This window comes from Heptranchias perlo, chromosome 2 (assembly GCF_035084215.1).
Source record: "Heptranchias perlo isolate sHepPer1 chromosome 2, sHepPer1.hap1, whole genome shotgun sequence".
Lineage (NCBI taxonomy): Eukaryota > Metazoa > Chordata > Chondrichthyes > Hexanchiformes > Hexanchidae > Heptranchias > Heptranchias perlo.
Window position 1 is genome coordinate 37,696,170 of NC_090326.1, and position 22,230 is coordinate 37,718,399.

Sequence of the window (22,230 nt, forward strand, 5' to 3'; positions counted from 1 at the left end):
AGCTGCTCCTGTTCAATCGTGCTCTGTATATTTTTTTTATTATTCGTTCATAGGATGTGGGCGTCGCTGGCGAGGCCAGCATTTATTGCCCATCCCTAATTGCCCTTGAGAAGGTGGTGGTGAGTGGCTGCCTTGAACCGCTGCAGTCTGTGTGGTGACGGTTCTCCCACAGTGCTGTTAGGTAGGGAGTTCCAGGATTTTGACCCAGCGACGATGAAGGAACGGCGATATATTTCCAAGTCGGGATGGTGTGTGACTTGGAGGGGAACGTGCAGGTGGTGGTGTTCCCATGTGCCTGCTGCCCTTGTCCTTCCAGGTGGTAGAGGTCACGGGTTTGGGAGGTGCTGTTGAAGAAGCCTTGGCGAGTTGCTGCAGTGCATCCTGTGGATGGTACACACTGCAGCCACAGTGCACCGGTGGTGAAGGGAGTGAATTTCTAGGGTGGTGGATGGGGCGTCAATCAAGCGGGCTGCTTTGTCCTGGATGGTGTCGAGCTTCTTGAGTGTTGGAGCTGCACTCATCCAGCAAGTGGAGAGTATTCCATCACACTCCTGACTTGTCACCTTAGGGGGAGGTTTAAGCATCTTAAGAGGAGGAAAAGAGAGAGAGAGAGAGAGGGGTTAGAATGGATTGCTGAGGAGCAGAGTTCGCATGTGACTAACAGTACAAGCAGCGACATGAGGGTTTCATGTATGGTTTACTGACAGATAAAGTGGGATACAGAAGGATGGGAAAGGAAGAGAAGCAGAATGTTGACATGAACCTGAACTGGCCCCTGCCCTCCTACTTTTCAAACTCCCTTGATGGCCTCCCATTGCAGCATCTACAAAGCTCCTCCTTCTTAAGGACAAGAGGTCTCTTGTTTGGGGGTGCATGACCTATTACTTTCTCTCTCGACTGCTATTGGCTGCCTTGTCCTTTAAAAAGAATGCATAAAGTAAGAATTACCTTTAGTTACCATGATGTATGATGAAGAAAAAAAGAAAGACTTGCATTTATATAGGGCCTTTCACGACCTCAGGACATCCCAAAGCGCTTTACAGCCAGTGGAGTACTTTTGAAGAGTAGTCACTGTTCTAACGTGGGTAGTGCAGCAGCCAATTTGTGCAGAGCAAAGTCCAACAGACAGCAATGTGATAATGACCAGGTAATGGGATAAATATCGGCCAGGACACTGGCACCAAGCTATTATGTTTTATATGAGACCTTTAGTGGATGTTAGCGAAGGAGCCCTTATAGGTGAAGGATTAAGGGTGTAAAGGGCACTGCATTGCCTCCTGGGCATTGATGGTAAGCAGTTCAAGAATTGGAGGGGAGTCACTTAAATGGCTGGCACACTTAGCACAGTGCATTCTTGGAAGCTGTGGCTGATTCCTTTTTCCTTACCTGCCCTGGTAAGGTCATTAAACTTTTTCTGGCACTGAGTTGCCATGGATGGTTGCATTGGCAATCAGTGCATTGGCCATCTCCTGCTGCTGCTTCTGTGTTGCTCACCTTTAGGGTGTGTTACTCTATACCAAACATACCATCCTTTGCCTAATTTCATGCAGAAGCATCACCACAGCTTCTTTGGTGAATCTTGGAGCTCTCTACCTTCCGGCAGATCTGACAAATATTCTTTAATTTAAAAAACCTTTAGTTCTGCTATCAAAACATTTATAGGTGTGATATTGCCTTTGAGTCCTGCAGCAGCATGCTAATGTCCACCCTCCTAAATGGTGAGCTACCAATCTGTGTCATCTCAAAATGCTGCTGCTGACCATTAATATTACATAGAAACACAGAAAATAGGAGCAGGAGTAGGCCATCCGGCCCTTTGAGCCTGCTCTGCCATTCAATATGATCAGGGTTGATCCTCTATCTCAATAAAATATTCCCGCTCTCTCCCCATACCCCTTGATGCCTTTTGTGTCTAGAAATCTATCTAGTTCCTTCTTAAATATAGTCAGTGACTTGGCCTCCACAGCCTTCTGTGCTAGAGAATTCCACAGGTTCATCACCCTCTGTGTGAAGAAATTTCCCCTCATCTCAGTCCTAAATGTTCTACCCTGTATCCTGAGACTGTGATCCCCTCATCCTGGACCCCCCAGCCAGGGGAAACATCCTCCCTGCATCCAGTCTGTCTAGCCCTGTCAGAATTTTATGTTTCAATGAGATCCCCTCTCATTCTTCTAAACTCGAGTGAATACAGGCCTCGTCGACCCAATCTCTCCTCATACGACAGTCCTGCCATCCCATAAATCAGTCTGGTGAACCTTCGCTGCACTCCCTCTATGGCATATATATCCTTTCTTAGGTAAGGAGACCAAACTGCACACAATACTCCAGGTGTGGTCTCACCTAGGCCCTGTATTACTGCAGTAAGACATAACTGTACTCAAATCCTCTTGCAATGAAGGCCAACATACCATTTGCCTTCCTAACTGCTTGCTGCACCTGCGTCTTTGCTTTCAGTGACGTGTACAAGGACACCCAGGTCCCTTCGTACATCAACATTCCCCAATCTATCACCATTTAAATAATACTCTGCCTTTCTGTTTTTCCTTCCGAAGTGGATAACTTCACATTTATCCACATTATACTGCATCTGCCATGTATTTGCCCACTCACTCAACTTGTCGAAATTGCCTTGAAGCCTCTTTGCATCCTCCTCACAACTCACAATCCCACCTAGTTTTGTGTCGTCGACAAACTTGGAAATATTACATTTGGTTCTCTCATCCAAATCATTGATATATATTGTAAATAGCTGGGGCCCAAGCACTGATCCCTGCAGTACCCCACTAATCACTGCCTGCCACCCCGAAAAAGACCCATTTATTCCTACTCTCTGTTTCCTGTCTGTTAACCAATTTTCAAACCATGCCAGTATATTACCGCCAATCCCATGTGCTTTAATTTTGCACACTAACCTCTAATGTGGGATTTTTATCAAAGGCCTTCTGAAAATCCAAAAAAACCGCATCCAGTAGTTCTCCTTGATCTATTCTACCAGTTACATCCTCAAAGAATTCCAGTAGGTTTGTCAAACACGATTTTCCTTTCATAAATCCATGTTGACTTTGTCTAATCCCGTTGATATTTTCTAAGTGTCTTGTTATCACATCCTTTATAATAGACTCTAGCATTTTCCCTACTACTACTTAGGCTATCGGTCTGTAGTTCCCTGTTTTCTCTCTCCCTTTTTTAAATAGTGGGGTTACATTTGCCACCCTCCAATCTGCAGGAACTGTTCCATAATCTGTAGAATTTTGGAAGATGACAACCATTTCATCCCCTATTTCCATGGCTACCTCTTTTAGTACTCTGGGATGAGGATTATCAGGCCCTGGGGATTTATTGGCTTTCAGTCCCATTAATTTCTCCAGCACTTTTTTTTACTAATACTAATTTCGTTTAATTCCTCCTTCCTAATAGTCCCTTGGTTTTCTAGCATTTCTGGGAAGTTATTTGTGCCCTCTTCCGTGAAGACAGAATTACAGTTAAACTAACCTGGTAGGTACGCTGGGTTCAGCTCAGTTTTCATCAGCTGTACATGGATTGCATTCTGCCATACATCCAATTAAGATGTTGCCCAAGCGCAAAATCTAGGCGAGTGTGTTGGCAGGCTGTTCGACTGAAGAAGCATAACTGTTGATTTTTTTCCACACAAATTTACTTTCACTATGGGTAGCTGGATACTGACCAGAAGTAGGAACCTTAGCCAGTTTTTTCACTGCCTAACTTAAGGACACTGAGACCAACTGTAGAACCCCGACACTGGTCTATCTGAGATCAGACCTGTGGAGAGACTAGAGAAGCTGGGAGTGTTCTGCTTAGACCAGAGAAGGTTAAGGGGAGATTTGGTAGAGGTGTTCAAAATTATGAAAGGTTTTGACAGAGTAGATGGGGAGAAACTGTTTCCAGTGGCAGGAGGGTCAGTAACCAGAGGACACAGATTTAAGGTAATTAGCAAAAGAAGCAGAGGGGAGATGAGGAGATTGTTTTTAGGTAACAAGTTGTTGTGAGCTGGAATGCACTGCCTGAAAGGGTGGTGGAAGTAGGCTTCCCAATCCTCCTGTTCTGGTGGACATCTCCCGTATTAGGCGGTACCTCTCCCGAGCGCTACCTCCAGCAGTCCAGGAGAATAGCACTTTAAATTTCCCACCACAGTGTGCCCCTCCCCTGCTCCGTGATGTCACTGGCTGCTGCTCGGAGAAGCCTTTGGCTCGGTGACATCACTTGCAGAGAACCGCGACCGGCTGCAGTGCATTCGGGAGGGGTCTGGGGAGTCCGTAGTCAGGGAACATTTCAAGGAAAAGAGAGCCTTAATGATATGATGCGAAAAGGAATCTGGACGGTGTTGGCAATCAGGAGGCTCGAGAGTTGGCGGGGGGTGGGGGGGTTAGAGATGGAGACTGGGGAATGGGGGCTCGGTGGGGGAGTAATGGGGAATGGGGGCTCGGTGGGGGAGTAATGGGGAATGGGGGCTCGGGGGAAGATGGAGATTGGGGAGTTGGGGGGAGATGGAGAATGGGGGCTTGGGAGAGAGATGGAAACTGGAGAATGGCAGCTCGAGGAGATGGAGACTGGAGACTGGAGAATGGGGAGTTGAGGGGAGATGGAGACTGGGAATGGGGAGTCGGGGCGATGGAGATTGGGAATGGGGAGTCGGGGAGAGATGGAGAATGGGAAGTCGTGGGAAGATGGAGACTGAGAATGGGGGCTCAGAGGAAATGGAGAATAGTGGTACGAGATGAGAGATGGAGACTGGAGAATGGGGAGTTGTGGGGGAAGAGGAGGAATGGGGGCTCGGGGAGAGAGGGAAACTGGGAATGGGGGCTGGGAGGGGGAGATGGAGACTGGGGAATTGGAAACTGGAGAATGGGTAGTCGGGGGGTGAGATGGGGAGATGGAGAATGGCAGCTCAGGGAGACTGGGGAGCTGGGGGGAGATGGAGACTGTGGAATGGTGGCTCGGGTTGAGAGATGGAGACTGGGAATGGGGAGTTGAGGGGAGACGGAGTCTGGGGAATTGGGGCTTGGGGACAGATGGAGACTGGGGAATGGGGGCTCGGGGGGAAGAGAGGCAGACGTGGAATGGGGACTTGGGGGGAGAGTTGGAGACTGGAATGGGGGATAAGGGAATGGGAAGTTCGGGGGAAGAGAAGCGGACTGGGGAAAGAAGGCGACTGAGGGTCGGGGGATTGGGGCTCATGCAGGGTGGGGGTAATCATGGGGACTAGCATTTCCTGCAGAGTCGGGAGCAGCAGCAGCAACACGGTGAGTAGGAGTGGTACTGAGAGAGGAGCAGCCAGTAAAGGGGAGAGTGAAACCTGGGGACTTTACTGTGGGTAAATAGTGAAAGATTGTTTCCACTGGTGTGCGAATGGGGAACTAGGGAACGAAAAACAAGGATTCTCACTGGAAGAACCGAGGGGGAAGGTTCTTGAACTGAGGGCTATTAGATCGTGGAATCCTTTACCACATGTGACTATTGATGAAGAGACTAAAACTTAATTTAACAAGGAAGGGGATAAATATTCGAAAAGGAGGAATATAAAAGGATCTGGGGTTAATCGGGTTACAGGAGAGATCGCTAGCACCGGGGACTGAATGGTCTACTCCTGTGCTGTATTTTCTATACTTCCATGAAAACTCTCCTTTATTGAGTCCGAGCTCGGGGAGTGGTTTAGAAATGTTGATGGTGAGCTGAGTTTAGGACAATGTGCACTATGAGAAGTGCCCCAAACACCGAGCCCGATGCCCTTTGTGCGATCTCGGTTTGTTTCAGGACGGTCTGTACCAGCCAGTTTTGACGAGTGAAGTCCAAGTACAGGTCAGCTCCAACTGCGGCTCCCAGTTCAGTGTTGTCACCTTCACACATAACCAGAGTCCAAACCAGAGCCCAAGGAGATAGGGAGAGAGATGGGGCCTGTTAAAAGTGGCATTGACTGGGAAGCCTGACCGCACCCTGTGCAGTGCAGGGGTGGGGGGGTTTCTGGTTGTAGTTACAGGGTGAATATCAGTGGGTTATAGGATTCATACTAATTACAGGTAGGACATTGGGATGTTACATCGATGACTACCAGGTACATAACAACAACAGCTTGCATTTATATAGTGCCTTTAATGTAAAAATACATCCAAGGTGCTTCACAGGAGCGACTTTCAAACAAAATTTGATACCAAGCCACAGAAGGAGATATTAGGACAGGTGACCAAAAGCTTGGTCAAAGAGGTAGGTTTTAGGAAGCGTCTTAAAGGAGGTAGAGAGGCGGAGAGGTTTAGGGAGGGAAATCCAAAGCTTAGGGCCTGGGCAGCTGAAGGCACGGCCGCCAATGGTGGAGCGATTAAAGTCGGGATTGGGCAAGAGGTTATAATTGGAGGAGCGCAGAGATCTGGGAGGGTTCGTTCGTTCGTTCCCTCCCTCGTTCGTTCGTTCGTTCGTTCCCTCCCTCCCTCCCTCCACGAGCAAAACTACTCAACTACAAGGGACCCAACCGTTATAAGCTAAATGCAATAACATTTGTAGAAATCATGTGGTCAGAATATCACGTGATCAAACCTTCAGGAATGCCTCCAACCAGAGTTGGCAACCCTCGGTGGAAGTAACTTCCTAAAGGGAACTGGATATATACTTGAAAAGGAAAAATATGCAGGACTATGAGGAAAGTTCAGGGGAATGGGACTAATTGAATAGCCCCTTCAAAGAGCCAGCATGGGTATGATGGACTGATTGGCCTCCTCCTGTGCTGTATGATTCTATGATCAGCTAACATCGCAGACCAAGAACCTTCTGAGTCTGATGGCTCAGCTACACACCCCCCAAAGCAGCTGAGCCATTGGGGGGCTGTATTTAGAATTTCCAAGTGATAGTCCATTAATACAGAACATATGTTGTTGGTTTAGGCTAAGGAAAAGCCCCTGGAGAATGCATATTAATGCCCATACTCTACACATTGAAGTCACTGTTCATTTGAAGAAAAGCTTAATAGCCCTTACTCAATTTATGCATTGCAGTAGTAATTGTTGATGACTAAACTTTTAATTCCTTTTGAATCAAAATTAAATCTTGAAGGATTGGCTTCACAGAAAAAAAGCTTCTATTTTGGAGCCAAGTGGAAGCAAACCTTGGCGCAGTATATTAATACAATTAGCTAGAACTGAGACCCTGAACAGTAATTACTGGAGCTATTGGAAACAAATCCCTGGGATGGTCACATAAGGGTCTTGGATTAAAATGTTGCCAGTAAATCTCACCAGATTTACAAAATTCTAATGCAAATACATTTGGTTACTTTGTACATTTATTGGAATTTCAGCTTAAAATCAATACTCTCTCAAGTGTGTAGTTTGAAAATTAACTCAGGTTATTGAGCCCTCATCAACCTTTCCAGGTTTAGAGTCTTGGGGTGAATAGTCACCAGTCACGAGAGCCTCATGGTTGAGATCATATTGCCTAAATTCCCAGCTGAGTCGCTCAAGGGAGCACCGTGCTATTAATGCGTGTGTGCCTGGCAAAGTGATAATGTGTGGATGAAAAAAAAATGCTCTTTTAAAAAAAAAAGCCATAAATTGAAGTTTTTCAGATTGCAAAGATATTCTAAATGGGGTAGCCTCACTGCTGGTCTTGGGAACTTAACTATTTTTAATATAACTTAGTTAATCTTCCACGGCATTGCTCGCAGAGAAAAACTAAAGCATCTGCCTTGTATCTGTCTCTCTTGCTCTTTTCTACTTTCTCATTAATTTGTTGTCACTGTCTTTGTCTTTCTTTAAGAACATAAGAAATAGGAGCAGGAGTAGGCCACGTGGCCCCTTGAGCCTGCTCCGCCATTCACTCTGATCATGACTGATCTTCGACCTCAACTCCACTTTCCTGCCCGATCCCCATGTCCCTTGATTCCCCTAGAGTCCAGAAATCTGTCTATCTCAGCCTTGAATATATTCAATGACTCAGCATCCACAGCCCTCTTGGGTAGGGAATTCCAAAGATTCACAATCTTCTGAGTGAAGAAATTCCTCCTCTTCTCAGTCTTAAATGGCCGACCCCTTATCCTACAACTATGCCCCCTAGTTCCAGACTCTCCAGCCACTGGAAACAACCTCAGCATCTACCCTGTCAGGCCCATTCATAATCTTATATGTTTCAATTAGATCACCTCTCTGATGTCAGGCTAACTGGCCTGTAATTCCTTGTTTTCTCTCTCCCTCCTTTCATGAATAGCGGGGTCATATTTTCTATCTTCCAATTCGCTGGGACCGTTCTAGAATCTAGGGAATTTTGGAAGATTATAACCAATGCATCCACTATCCCTGCAGCCACCTCTTTTAGAACCCTTGGATGTAGGCCATCAGATCCAGGGGATTTATCAGCTTTTAGTCCCATTAGTTTCTCAAGTTCTTTTTCGCTACTGATATTAATTACTCTAAGTTCCTCACTCTCCTTAAACCCTTGGTTCCCCACTACTTCTGGTATGTTTTTTGTGTCTTCTACTGTGAAGACAGATACAAAATATTTGTTTAACGCATCTGCCATTTCCTGATTTCCCCATTATAATTTCTCCTGTCTCAGCCTCTAAGGCACCAATGTTTACTTTTGCTACTCTCTTCCTTTTTACATACTTGTAGAAGCTCTTACAATCTGCTTTTATATTTCTTGCTAGTTTACTTTCATATTCTATTTTCTCGCATCAGTTTTTTGGGCGTCGTTTGCTGGTTTCTAAAACTCTCCCAATCTTCAGGCTTACTACTCTTCTGGGCAACATTATAGGCCTCTTTTAATCTAATACTATCCTTAACTTCTTTAGTGGATCATTTTTTCATGGAGTTTTTATCTCTCAATGGAATGTATATTTGTTGAGAATATTGAAATATTTCTTTTTAAATGTTTGCCATTGCTTTTCAACCGTCTTACAGGATTTCTTCCACTCTTTTGTCCCTCTTTCTCTGCATGGCTCTCACATTGTGGTCTCTATTTATCTCTGACTTATATTTCTTATTTTCTTACTCTGTGGACTGTAATAGAGTCTGTGCTCTATTACGGTTATAGGTTAAGCACTCCAGGTCAGGTTGGAGTGTTGAAGAGTGTGGAACACTGAGATGTGGCCCTGACGACTGGGAGCACTTGGAAGGGGACACTGGGAGATCGTGGGTGGGATGGCCTTGGAGCACTTAATTTGGAAGAAATTATTTTCAGTTTGTTTAAATTTGGCAGGCATTGATCTATGTATTGTGAAAGTGACCATTAGTGGCAGAAAATTGAAGTCTCTGGACATCGTGTACATAAGTTTAAGCAACAGGGCTTTGGCCTTAGTAGATCCAACTAAATTCAGTGGAAAATGCCTTTCGTACACTCATACAATATAGGTTAATGTACTTCATGTGTGTATATTTACTTAACAAAGATCTACCACCATTCACTAACCAAGGTAGTGAAGAACTCATAGTGAACAAAAAACATTTGCACACTTTTTTTTGTCTTGCCATTTTATCAACAAACGCAAAAAATATTAAAGTACACATGCATGTGCTGTGTGAATGTGTATAAAGATCACATGCCTGACTCTGTCTATTCCTCAGTTTTATTTACCAATCTGAAATGCAGTTCTTCACATCTGGATTCCCAATTCGCCACATATGGCTAGTGGCTAACATATTGGACAACACTGTGCTAACAGAATGTTGAATTACATAACTGAAACAGTGGAATATAACTCTGAGGCAGTCGAGATCAAACTGTACACAGATATGTTAAGATTGCATCTTGAGTGGTGTGCCCATTTCTGGTCACTGAGAAACAAAGGAGACATTCATGCACTGGGGGCAGTACAGCGAAAAGTCAGGAGTCTGATCCTTCATGTCAAAGCTCAGAGTTATAAGGACAGGCTGGTGAAACGTGGACTTTTGTATAGAAAGATGTCTGAGAGGTGATTTTATAGAGATATATAAGATAGTTAAGGGAATGAAAAAAATAAATCTGGAATATTACTTTAAATCAAACTAGTAAAAGGTTAAATTTAGGACTGACATCAGGAACAACTTCTTCACATAAAGAGTGATCAACGTGTGGAATAGACTTCCAGATAGAGAACTGGAGACACAATCCCTTGCATCATTTAATAAACAGTTAGAGGCAGCAATTTGAAGATAGTGGGTCTTTCTGGGTGGGTGAATTAAGATGGTCTACATGGCCTCCTTATCTGTAATTTTGTGATGCTGACATCACCATTCCTCCTTGTTACGTAGGTAGCGTCGAGATGAAAATTCTGAGTCTTTACGACTTAAGTACTAGAAAAGATCAACAGAGGAATAATGGTGATAAAGGACCATTACATTGAAATATCAGAGTTGTGCAGTGCATCATGCTATTAATAAACATGTCTTTGGGATTTTGAGGCCGCTGTTCTGTAGCATGATTAATTGGCTTATCGTTCGTCATATGTCACTAGGATTACACTTGCTGCAGAAGGTGCAGGATAATGTCTAGAAGTTTAATGGATATCATTGAAACTTGAACGTTGCAAAACCACTAATCACGCAGTGACATCAGCAACTACTTATTCTCAGGAACTGAACTAATGTAAAAGAGAATTGTCAACGAGCAGCACATTTCTCCACCAAAAACAATTGGCTCTGGAACTGACTGTAGGAATAGCAACTATTTTGAAAGAGATGAGTTTCAATATACTGGTGAACAGTGCGTCATGGAGATGATTCAACATGGCCCTGCTGCTTAGATAGTGGCTCCAGATATTTTAATAACTCCTCTGCTGCTGTTGTTGGGTTTTCTGTGCTGACACAGAGCTTTGCACATTATTGAAGTATTTTGGAGAGGTTTGCAAAACAGTACACCATATTGAGATAAAAGGCAAAATAAACTGTTCATGTCTCAATTCATTACATGGAGTTACATCATTACATCAAGTCTACAGCACAGAAACGGGCTATTTGGTCCAACTGGTCTATGCCGCCATTTATGTTCCACACAAGCCTTGTCCCACTCCTCTTCATCTAACTCTATCAGCATACCCTTCTATTTCTTTCTCCCTTATGTACTTATCTAGCTTACCCTTAAATGCATCTATGCTATTTGCCTCAACTACAACTCATGGTAGCAAGTTCCATATTCTTACCACTCTTTGGGTAAAGCAGTTTCTCCTGACTTCCCTATTGGATTTATTAGTGACTATCTTATATTTGTGACCTCTAGTTTTGGACTCCCCACAAGTGGAAACATTTTCTCTACAACTACCCTATCAAACTCTTTCATTATCTTAAAGACGTCTATCAGGTTGTCCCTCAGCCTTATCTTTTCTAGAGAAAAGAGCCCCAGCCTGTTTAGCCTTTCCTGAGAAATATATCCTGTCAGTCCTGGTATCAACCTTGTGAATCTTTTTTGCACCCTCTCCAATGCCTCTATATCCTTTTTATAATATGGAGATCAGAACTATGCACAGTACTCCAAGTGTGGTCTAACCAAGGTTCTGTACAAGTTTAACATAGCGTCTCTGCTTTTCAATTCTATGCCTCTAGAACTGAACCCCAGTGCTTGGTTTGCCTTTTTTATGGCCTTATTAACCTGTGCTCCTATTTCTAGTGATTTGTGTATATGTACCACTAGATCCCTCTTCGACTTATTATCCAAGCAGTATGGTGGGGGTACCCTGGTCTTTCTCAGACTCCCTACCATCTCCCAAAGATATAAGGCTTCCCAGCCAGTGATTCCTGTACTATGGGTATTCAACTCCTATCCCATTATGTCTGGCTTGTTCATATCCAGAGAACTCTTCATTTGGTTGCCTAAGGTTGCATCATTAAAGCTACACTTGAAATAACAAAACTACTGTTTGGTCAGCTAATTGTCAGGTGCAAGCTGTTCATCAGTTGTAAATCTTAATGACACTAGGGATTGAAAATTGCCCAGTTCCTTTATTGCTTTAACCTCTTTAACTCATACAAAAAATGTGTCTATGTATAGATGCTGATAAGTCTGAATATACTGTGTCGTGGCATGGAGATTAGACAAGGGTTTTCTGTTATTCTAGCTGAGGTGTGTGCTCTGCTATTGTGGTTATGTAGTGATCCTTAAAAGATGGTACTTCAAACTGAAGTGAATAAATTTACAGCTGACAAGTCAGCCATGAATTCTTTCATTTTAGCATGAGTACTTTATTTAATGCATATCTATATATCTATTGTATATTAAAATCTATAGGTGGGTCACAAAATTCTATTTTAAATTGCATTGAAATCTCCTTTGTCGACAACAATTTGCATTTTCACTGTAGTATAGTTTCCCCTAGATCCATCTCCAATCAATTTATAGAGGAAACTCAAATGGCAGTGCGGTCCCACATTGTTTGGATGGCTACCCTCCATTCAAAGAGGTCACCGGGCTGAGGCCAACCCCTCCACAACCCCATATTAAGATACGTCCCAGAGCCATTCAGCTCACCTTAGGCTGTATTGTGATTCGCTCTGTTTTTGATAGGCTACAGGTAAGTTTACAACTATCTATAGAATCAGTTGTTTTGGAAGCATCACTGTCCTTGACAGCATTTTCCAACCCTGCCACCTCCTGAAAAACAGTAACTTCCTCCAACCCCCAGAAAGATCTTTCTGGCTTCTCTGGCTCCATTTCAGTCACCTAACTGGTCTCGTTCCCTCTTCCCCAAGAGAGTTTTCTACCCCTCCATCCCCCCCATGCTGACACAGTTAACTGGCCTTTGCCAACTCCCCCTTGCTGGCTTTGTCCTGCCCCCTGCTGAGTGAGATTACTGGTCTTGCCCCCCCACCCTCCTTCTCATTGATGTGGTTTACTGGCATGGGCCACCCCTCTCCTCCCCCTGCTGTGTTAATTGTATCCATATGATTTATATCAATTAATGTTATTTATATTTAGTTGGTGTGTATCAACTGGGGTCCCTCTTGTATCCAGTTATAAGAGAGCTTATCTAGGATGTAGAGTGGGTAATGTGGATCTCTGTGAATAAAGGCTTGGAAGTAACTGAAGACCAGGCTCTGGTATTCTTTCCTTCACCACCTGGCTATCCAATTTATTATATGGTGCCCCTGTTTCCTCACCGCAACCCCTCAATGAGATTGTCCATAGCCTGGCCTCCCTCTTCGCTCATCCTCATCCCCTCCCCCTCCCAATCTCCAGTCATCCTACATCCATTCTTCTCCTCTCACTTCCCTACCCTGTCCTTCTCTCTCCCTCCCCCTTCCCCTTCCCACACCCCTTCCCACTCTTCTTTCTACTCCTCTCCTCTCTCTTGCCCCCTTCTTTCATGTAACTCCTACCCCTCTCCCTTCCCTGCCTTGGCCCAGTTATACCCCCACCCTCTAACGCTGCTTGACCTTTAATACTGCACTTGATCTTGACTCCCCATATGCAAGATGGACTAGTATATTATTAAAATTGGTAAGTCTGTCTTATATGCAATTGAAAAGTCCTATGTAAACGCAATCCTATGGACATTCTCATTTTAAAACAGCCCACATTTACCGGTTATGCCTGGTATTCACTGGTGTCACGCTAAATGAAATTTCCACTGTTAACATGAGCACTGAACTGCAACACAAACCATTGAAATGCTTTGATCTTCACCCTAGTAAGGCCTTCCACCAGTGGTGGTGCAAGTCCAGGTCCACTAGCCATGCGCCCTGCTATCTAACACTTTCAAAGTTCTTCAAAAGCTTCTCACTCTTTTTCAACTGTTTCACTCCTTTTCTGTATCTTAGTGGCTTCATTCTACCGCTGGTCCTTTCAAAGCAGCTCTCCCATTGGCTCCACTCTTCTGTCGTTTTTCTCAACTGCCTTGGGAAGCTGCTTTCCCCTTGGCCGTTCTCCTATGGCTCCCTACCTGGTCTCAGCTTTTTTGCCTGACTCCCTGACTGAAATTGTGTTCTAAAGCAGTTCTTCTGCCAACCTCTAGGACCAGAATCCCGCTCCTGGTCCCTTTTTGTCGGCCTGTTGGGCCACCTTCATGACCAGAATTGCACTCACCAATCTTACCCTCAAATTTGTTTCAGGTCCTGCAAGAGAGAGAGATTGTTGAGAGCATTGATGCAGACTAGAATTGGACCTATTTCTACAGGTTTGGTCACATGACATTCATTCATTTAACATTGTACGGCAGAAACGAATGGCTTGCCTTTAAATGTCCATTTCATTTCTTTCCTCATTTGTGTGCTGGTCATTAATATAATGGTATTATACCTGACCTGAGAGTGGTTGATGGGGCACTAGGTGCCTAAGATAGAATGTACTCCTCTCCTTAGTACCAACAGCTCTCATATTTCTCAAGGTTAACAAAAAAAGAAAGTTTAAAATTAAATGTGTAGACTGTTGTAATAAGCAGTTTATTATGGTTTCATCTTCCTTTGCATACTTTATTTTGTGATCTGTGCCTTTCTCAGGAAATAAAAAATACGTGACATAGCGTAATATGCTATTGGAAATTGCTATGAACTTCCAGCTATAATCATTTGATTTACATTGAATCTGATTGCTTGTCTCCACTACTGACAGAAAGTGAGAAAATAAGCCATTAAAATGTACCCTGGTGTGGACTTCTTCCAAACCACATCACAGGTTGAGTGGTGTTTTCATTAGTGTTACAAAACATAAAAACAATTGTCTAGATGATATGAAGTCTGACCTTACGTGGGATGGGCATAGACATTGCCCAACAGATACACAATTTAGTATAAGCTCATATTAACCCTGTAGACTAGGCTTGGCTTATTTTCATTGAGCACCGCGGTCACATCTGTGGATTTGTGAATGTGGTGAGGTGTGAAAGTACTCTGCAATCTTGCAGGAGTTACTTTTTCTGCAGCTGAGTATGTTTGAGAACTGCAGACACTAGATAATATATGAAGCAGAATAACAACTAACAGTTGTTTCATGTTTTAACACATTTTCTTTTACAATGTACACTAAATTCTCTAGCACTAGTATTTGGCAGTGGTAACAAAAGATTGTGTGTGGGGACATATATATTTGTCACTTTAATCTAATAAAAAGCTTTCTTAGTTTTACATGAGAGGACACTTGAAACTCGCTAATGCAGTATAATTTTTTTTAAAATTCTCATTACATAGCGTGCGCAGGAGGTGCGATGGTGCAAACTGAAACGCGGAAGTACTTTTCTCCCGGGACACCAGCTGCAGAGCCTGGGAGATTGATTGTCCATTTTGGGAGACTCCTGGGCAATCTGGGAAGGTTGGCAACCCACTGCAGACAGAGATTGAGGTGGAAGGAGACACAGACACAGAGATGGAGGAAAGGTAGAAGTGGATGGAAGGAAACTTAGGATAGAGAGATGGGGCAGGACATTCACGGTGTGAATGGTATAGAGGGTGCAGAATTCTTAAATTGCATACAGGAGAATTTTTTTAGCCAGTATATAGCAAGCCCAACGAGAGGGGGGGCAGTTCTTGACTTAGTTCTAGGAAATGAAGAGGGGCAGGTGGAAGAAGTGGCAGTGGGAGAGCATTTTGGTGGTAGTGATCATCATATAGTTAGTTTTAGCATAGTTATGGAAAAGGACAAAGACAGAGCAGGAGTTAAAGTTTTCAATTGGGGAAAGGCCAAGAAGCATTCAGGGTAAGATAGGCTTTCTTTTTCTGCCTTATGATAGACACTGGGAACTCAACACTACGTAGAGCTTAGAGGACTATACAAAATGCAGGGGTGAAGTTAAAAAGGAAATTAGGAAAGCAAAGAGAGGGCATGAAAAAATATTAGCAGGTAAAATCAAAGAAAACCCAAAGATGTTTTATAAATACATCTAAGAACAAGAGGAAAGAGTAGGGCCTATTAGAGACCAAAAAGGTAAACTATATGTGGAGGCGAAAGAAGTGGGTATGATTCTTAATGAATACTTTGCATCTGTCTTCACAAAGGAGAGGGATGATGCAGGGATTGAAGTTAAGGAGGAGTGTGAAATACTGGATGGGATAACCATAGTGAGAGAGGAAGTATGAAGGGGATTAGCATTTTTGAAAGTGGATAAATCACCAGGGCCGGATGAAATGTATCCCAGGCTGTTAAAAGCAACCAGGGAGGAAATAGCGGAGGCTTTACCAATTATTTTCCAAACTTCACTGGATACAGGCACAGTGCCGGAGGATTGGAGGACTGCTAACATTGTACCGTTGTTTAAAAGGGGAGCGAAGGATAGACCGAGTAATTACAGGCCAGTCAGCCTAACCTCAGTGGTGGGCAAATTATTGGAATCAATTCTGAGGGACAGGATAAACTGTCACTTAGAAAGGCACGGACGAATCAAGGACAGTCAGTATGGATTTGTCAAGGGGAGATCGTGTCTGATTATCTTGATTGAATTTTTCGAGGAGGTGACGAGGAGGATCGATGAGAGTAGTGCAATTGATGTAGTCTACGTGGATTTTAGCAAGGCCTTTGACAAGGTCCCACATGGCAGATTGGTCAAAATAGTAAAGGTCCATGGGATCCAAGGGAATGTGGCAAATTGGATCCAAAATTGGCTCAGTGGCAGGAAGCAAAGGGTAATGGTCGACGGGTGTTTTTGCGACTGGACGGCGGTTTCCAGTGGGGTGCCGCAGGGCTCGGTACTAGGTCCTTTGCTTTTTGTGGTATACATTAATGATTTGGACTTAAATGTAGGGGGCACGATTAAGAAATTTGCGGAAGACACAAAGATAGGCCATGTGGTTGATAGTGAGGAGGAAAGCTGTAGACTGCAGGAAGATATCAATGGACTGGTCAGATGGGCAGAAAAGTGGCAAATGGAGTTCAATCCAGAGAAGTGTGAGGTAATTCATTTGGGGAGAGCAAGCAAGGCAAGGGAATACACAATAAATGGGAGGATACTGAGAGGTGTAGAGGAAGTGAGGGACCTTGGAATGCATGTTCACAGACCCCTGAAGGTAGCAGGACAGGTAGATAGGATGGTTAAGAAGGTATATGGAATGCTTTTCTTTATTAGCCGAGGCATAGAATATAAAAGTAGGGATGTTATGCTGGAACTGTATAAAACGTTAGGCCACAACTTGAGTACTGCGCACAGTTCTGGCCACCGCATTACAGGAAGGATGTAATTGCCCCAGAGAGGGTGCATAGGCGAATTTTAGCTATGAGGAAAGATTGGATAGGCTGGGGTTGTTTTTCTTGGAACAGAGGAGACTGAGGGGTGATTTGATTGAGGTGTACAAAATCATGAGGGGTCTAGATAGAGTGGATAGGAAGGACCTATTTCCCTTAGTGGAGGGGTCAATAATCAGGGGACATAGATTTAAAGTGACTGGTAGAAGGATTAGAGTGGAAATGAGGAAACATTTTTTCACCCAGAGGGTGGTGGTGGTCTGGAACTCTCTGCCTGAGAGGGTGGTAGAGGCAGAAACCCTCAACTCATTTAAAAAAAATACCTGGATGTGCACCTGAAGAGCCGTGACCTGCAGGGCTATGGACCAAATGCGGGAAAGTGGGATTAGGCTTGGTGGCTCCTTTCTCAGCCGATGCGGACACGATGGGCCGAATGGCCTCCTTCTGTGCCGTAAATTTTCCATGATTCTCCCATTTCTATTGCAGACAGGACGTGGGGGAGAGAAAGAGTGGGAGAAACATTAAGGGAAGAGTGACATACAGAAGAGATGGGGGAGAAAAATATACTGGGATCCCAAGCCTCTTCGCTCACACCTCTGGGGACAGACCAAAGAATGGGCAAGTGACAGAGATACTGGTGGGGCAGAAAGGGACATACAGTTCAGGGAAAACAGAAGAGAGATAATAGAAACTGGTTGCACGAGGTGGATTTGAGCAAGTGATTACTGGAGAGAAATGGAAGAAGACACTGAAAATAGAAAGAAAAGAACTTGCATTTGTACATTGTCTTTCCCAAATGGGTACAGTAGCGTAGTGGTTATGTTACTGGACTAGTACTCCAGAGGTCTGGACTAATAATCCAGACAACACGAGTTCAAATTCCACCATGGCAGTTTTGAGAATTTTTTTTAAAATTCTGGAAATAAATCAGTACCAGTAAAAATGACCATGAACCCATTGAATTGTTGTAAAAACCCAACTGGTTCACTACTGTCCTTTAGGAAAGGAAACCTGTTGTCCTTACCCAGTTTGGCTTTATATGTGATTTCAGTTCCACACCAACGTGGTTGACTTAACCGCTGAAGTGGCCTCGTAAGCCACTAAGTTGTATCAAATAGCTACAAGAACTGCAACAGTTCAGGAGGAAGGCTCACCACCACATAGGAACAGGAGTAGGCCATTCAGCCCCTTGTGCCTGCTCCACCATTTGATAAGATCATGGCTGATCTGTGATCTAACTCCATATACCTGCCTTTGGCCGATATCCCTTAATACCTTTGGTTGCCAAAAAGCTATCTATCTCACATTTAAATTTAGCAATTGAGCTAGTATCAATTGCCGTTTGCGGAAGAGAGTTCCAAACTTCTACCACCCTTTGTGTGTAGAAATGTTTTGTAATCTCGCTCCTGAAAGGTCTGGCTCTAATTTTTAGACTGTGCCCCCTACTCCTAGAATCCCCAACCAGCGGAAATAGTTTCTCTCTATCCACCCTATCCGTTCCCCTTAATATCTTTATAAACTTCGATCAGATCACCCCTTAACCTTCTAAACTCTAGAGAATACAACCCCAATTTGTGTAATCTCTCCTCGTAACTTAACCCTTGAAGTCCGGGTATCATTCTAGTAAACCGACACTGCACTCCCTCCAAGGCCAATATGTCCTTCCGAAGGTGCGGTGCCCAGAACTGCTCACAGTACTCCAGGTGCGGTCTAACCAGGGTTTTGTATAGCTGCAGCATAACTTCTGCCCCCTTGTACTCGAGTCCTCCAGATATAAAGGCCAGCATTCCATTAGCCTTCTTGATTATTTTCTGCACCTGTTCATGACACTTCAATGATCTATGTACCTGAAGCCCTAAGTCCCTTTGGACATCCACTGTTTTTAACTTTTTACCATTTAGAAAGTACCCTGTTCTATCCTTTTTTGATCCAAAGTGGATGACCTCATATTTGTCTACATTGAATTCCATTTGCCACAATTTTGCCCATTCACCTAATCTGTCAATATCCCTTTGTAATTTTATGTACACTGCTTACAATGCCACCAATCTTTGTGTCATCAGCAAACTTAGATATGAGACTTTCTATGCCTTCATCTAGGTCGTTAATAAATATTGTGAATAATTGAGGCCCCAAGACAGATCCCTGTGGGACTCCACTAGTCACATCCTGCCAATGTGAGTACCTTCCCATTATCCCTACTCTCTGTCGCCTTTCGCTCAGCCAACTTCCTAACCAAGTCCGTACTTTTCCCTCGATTCCATGGGCTTCTATCTTAGCCAACAGTCTCTTATGTGGGACCTTATCAAATGCCTTCTGGAAGTCCATATAAATAACATCCATTGACATTCCCCTGTCCACTACTTTAGTCATCTCTTCGAAAAATTCAATCAGGTTTGTCAGGCACGACCTACCTTTCACAAATCCATGCTGGCTCTCTCTGATTAACTGAAAATGCTCGAGGTGTTCAGTCACCCTATCCTTAATTATAGACTCCAGCAATTTCCCCACAACAGATGTTAGGCTAACTGGTCTATAATTCCCTGGTTTCCCTCTCTCTCCTTTCTTAAAAAGCAGAGTGACATGTGCAATTTTCCAATCTAGAGGGACAGTTCCTGAATCTAGAGAACTTTGAAAGATTATAGTTAGGGCATCTGCAATGTGCTCACCTACTTCCTTTAAACCCTGGGATGGAAACCATCTGGTCCTGGGGATTTGTCACTCTTTAGTGCTATTATTTTCTTCATTATTGTTGCTTTACTTATGTTAATTTTATCGAGTCCCTGTCCCCGATTCAATATTAGCTTTCTTGGGATTTCCGGCATGCTATCCTCTTTTTCAACTGTAAATACTGACGCAAAGTAATTATTCAACATGTCAGCCATTTCCCCATTGTCAATGACAATATCCCCACTTTCAGTTTTTAAGGGGCCAACACTGCTCTTGACCACCCTCTTTTTCCTAATGTAACTATAAAAGTTCTTTGTATTGGTTTTGATATCCCTTGCAAGTTTCTTTTCATACTCTCTTTTTGTAGCTCTTACTATCTGTTTTGTGACCCATTGTTGATCTTTGTATCTTTCCCATTCGCCGGGATCTGTGCTATTTTTTGCCTTTTTGTATGCCCTTTCCTTACATCGTATACTGTCCCTTACCTCTTTAGTTGTCCATGGCTGGTTTTTTTGGCAAGTAGAGTTCTTGCCCCTCAGGGGTATAAACCAGTTCTGTATCTCGTTAAATGTTTCTTTAAACATTTCCCACTGATCATCAGTCGTTTTACCCATGAACAGATTTGCCCAGTTTACTGTGGACAGTCTCTGTCTCATCCCATTGAAGTCAGCCTTACCCAAGTCTAGAATCTTAGCAGCTTTTTTCCCTTTCAAACACTACATTGAACTCGATCATGTTATGATCGCTATTGGATAGATGTTCACGCACAGTTGAGCTGTTAACTAAATCTGGTTCATTACTTATTACTAAATCTAGTATGGCTTGCCCCCTTGTTGCCTCCAGGACATACTGCTGTAGAAAACTATCCCGGACACACTCAAGAAATTCACTACCTTTCTGACAGTTGCTAGTCTGTTTTCCCCAATCTATGTGAAGGTTAAAGTCCCCCATTAAGACCACTATGCCTTTCTTACACGCTTGTCTAATCTCTGCATTTATACAATCTAGCACTTCAGAGCTGCTGCCAGGGGTCCTATACACAACTCCCACTATAGTCTTAGATCCTTTCCTATTTCTCAATTTAACCCATAAGGTCTCTGTTGGCTGCTTGCCTCTTGTTATATCCTCCTTTATCATTGAATTGATTTAATCTCTAATCATTAAGGCTACTCCTCCCCTTCTTCCATTTTCCCTGTCTCTCCTGTAGACCTTATAACCTGGTATATTTAGTTCCCAATCCTGACCACCCTGCAGCCATGTCTCAGTAATAGCTATCATGTCATACCCTCCAATTTGAATTTGAACCTGTAGTTCATTTAATTTATTCCTTATACTCCGTGCATTTGTATATAGAACTTTTAGTTGGGCCACACACCCTAGCCTGACCTTCAGCTTTGATGCTGGGTTAATCGCCTTACACCTTCTAGTTTTCACTTTATCTGTAGTGTCTAAAGTACACTTTCTTTCTGCTGCTCTACGCTTTTCCCTTTCACTTGTTCTTGAAAAACTGTTTGTACTATTTGTGTTGTAAATTTCCCCTGGGTCTTCCCGTCTCTTGCTGCTCTCAACTTTACTCCCTTCTGACTCCCCGCTCAGGTTCCCATCCCCCTGCCACTCTAGTTTAAACCTTCCCCAACAGCACTAGCAAACACCCCCGCGAGGACATTGGTCCCGGTCCTGCTCGGGTGTAACCCGTCCCGCTTGTACAGGTCCCACCTTCCCCGGAACTGGTCCCAATGTCCCAGGAATCTAAATCCCTCCCTCCTACACCATCCCTGCAGCCACGCATTCATTCTGTCTATTCTCCTGTTCCTATACTCACTAGCACGTGGCACTGGTAGTAATCCTGAGATCACTACCTTTGAAGTCCTGCTTTTTAATTTATCTCCTAACTCCTTGAATTCGCCTTGCAGGACCTCATCCCTTTTTTTTTTAACCTATGTCGTTGGTACCGATGTGGACCACGACTACTGGCTGTTCACCCTCCCCCTCCAGAATGCCCTGCAGCCGCTCCATGACATCCTTGACCCTAGCACCAGGGAGGCAACACACCATCCTGGAGTCATGTTTGGGGCCGCAGAAACGCCTATCTGCTCCCCTTACAATTGAATCCCCTATCACTATCGCCCTGCCACTCTTCTTCCTCCCTTCCTGTGTGGCAGAGCCACCCGTGGTGCCATGAACTTGGCTCTTGCTGCTTTCCCCTGATAAGCCATCTCCCCCAACAGTATCCAAAGCAGAATATCTGTTTGAGAGGGAGATGGCCCCAGGGGACTCCTGCTCTACCTGCCTGGTCTTTTTACTCTGCCTGGCGGTCACCCATTTCCTTTCTGCCTGCGTAATCTTTACCTGCAGTGTGACCACTTCACTGAACGTGCTATCCGCGATAGTCTTAGCATCATGGATGCTCCACAGTGAATCCACCCGCATCTTCAGCTCCGAAATGCGGTTAGCCAGTAGCTGCAGCTGGACACTCTTCCTGCA

At 43.9% G+C, this 22,230-nt stretch overlaps 1 protein-coding gene and 1 long non-coding RNA gene across 4 annotated transcripts in view; one reads left to right on the forward strand and one right to left on the reverse strand.

Annotated features, from left to right (window-relative positions):
• LOC137337421 (phosphatase and actin regulator 1-like) overlaps positions 1–22,230 on the forward strand; it is a 413,191-nt gene that overhangs the window by 59,619 nt on the left and 331,342 nt on the right. The gene's annotated exons all lie outside the window — the stretch shown is intronic.
• LOC137337467 (uncharacterized) overlaps positions 9,547–22,230 on the reverse strand; it is a 45,506-nt gene continuing 32,822 nt past the window's right edge. For both annotated transcript variants that reach the window (XR_010966605.1, XR_010966604.1), the window contains one exon: positions 9,547–10,271. This is a non-coding gene — a long non-coding RNA (uncharacterized lncRNA). The remainder of the gene's footprint in view (positions 10,272–22,230) is intronic.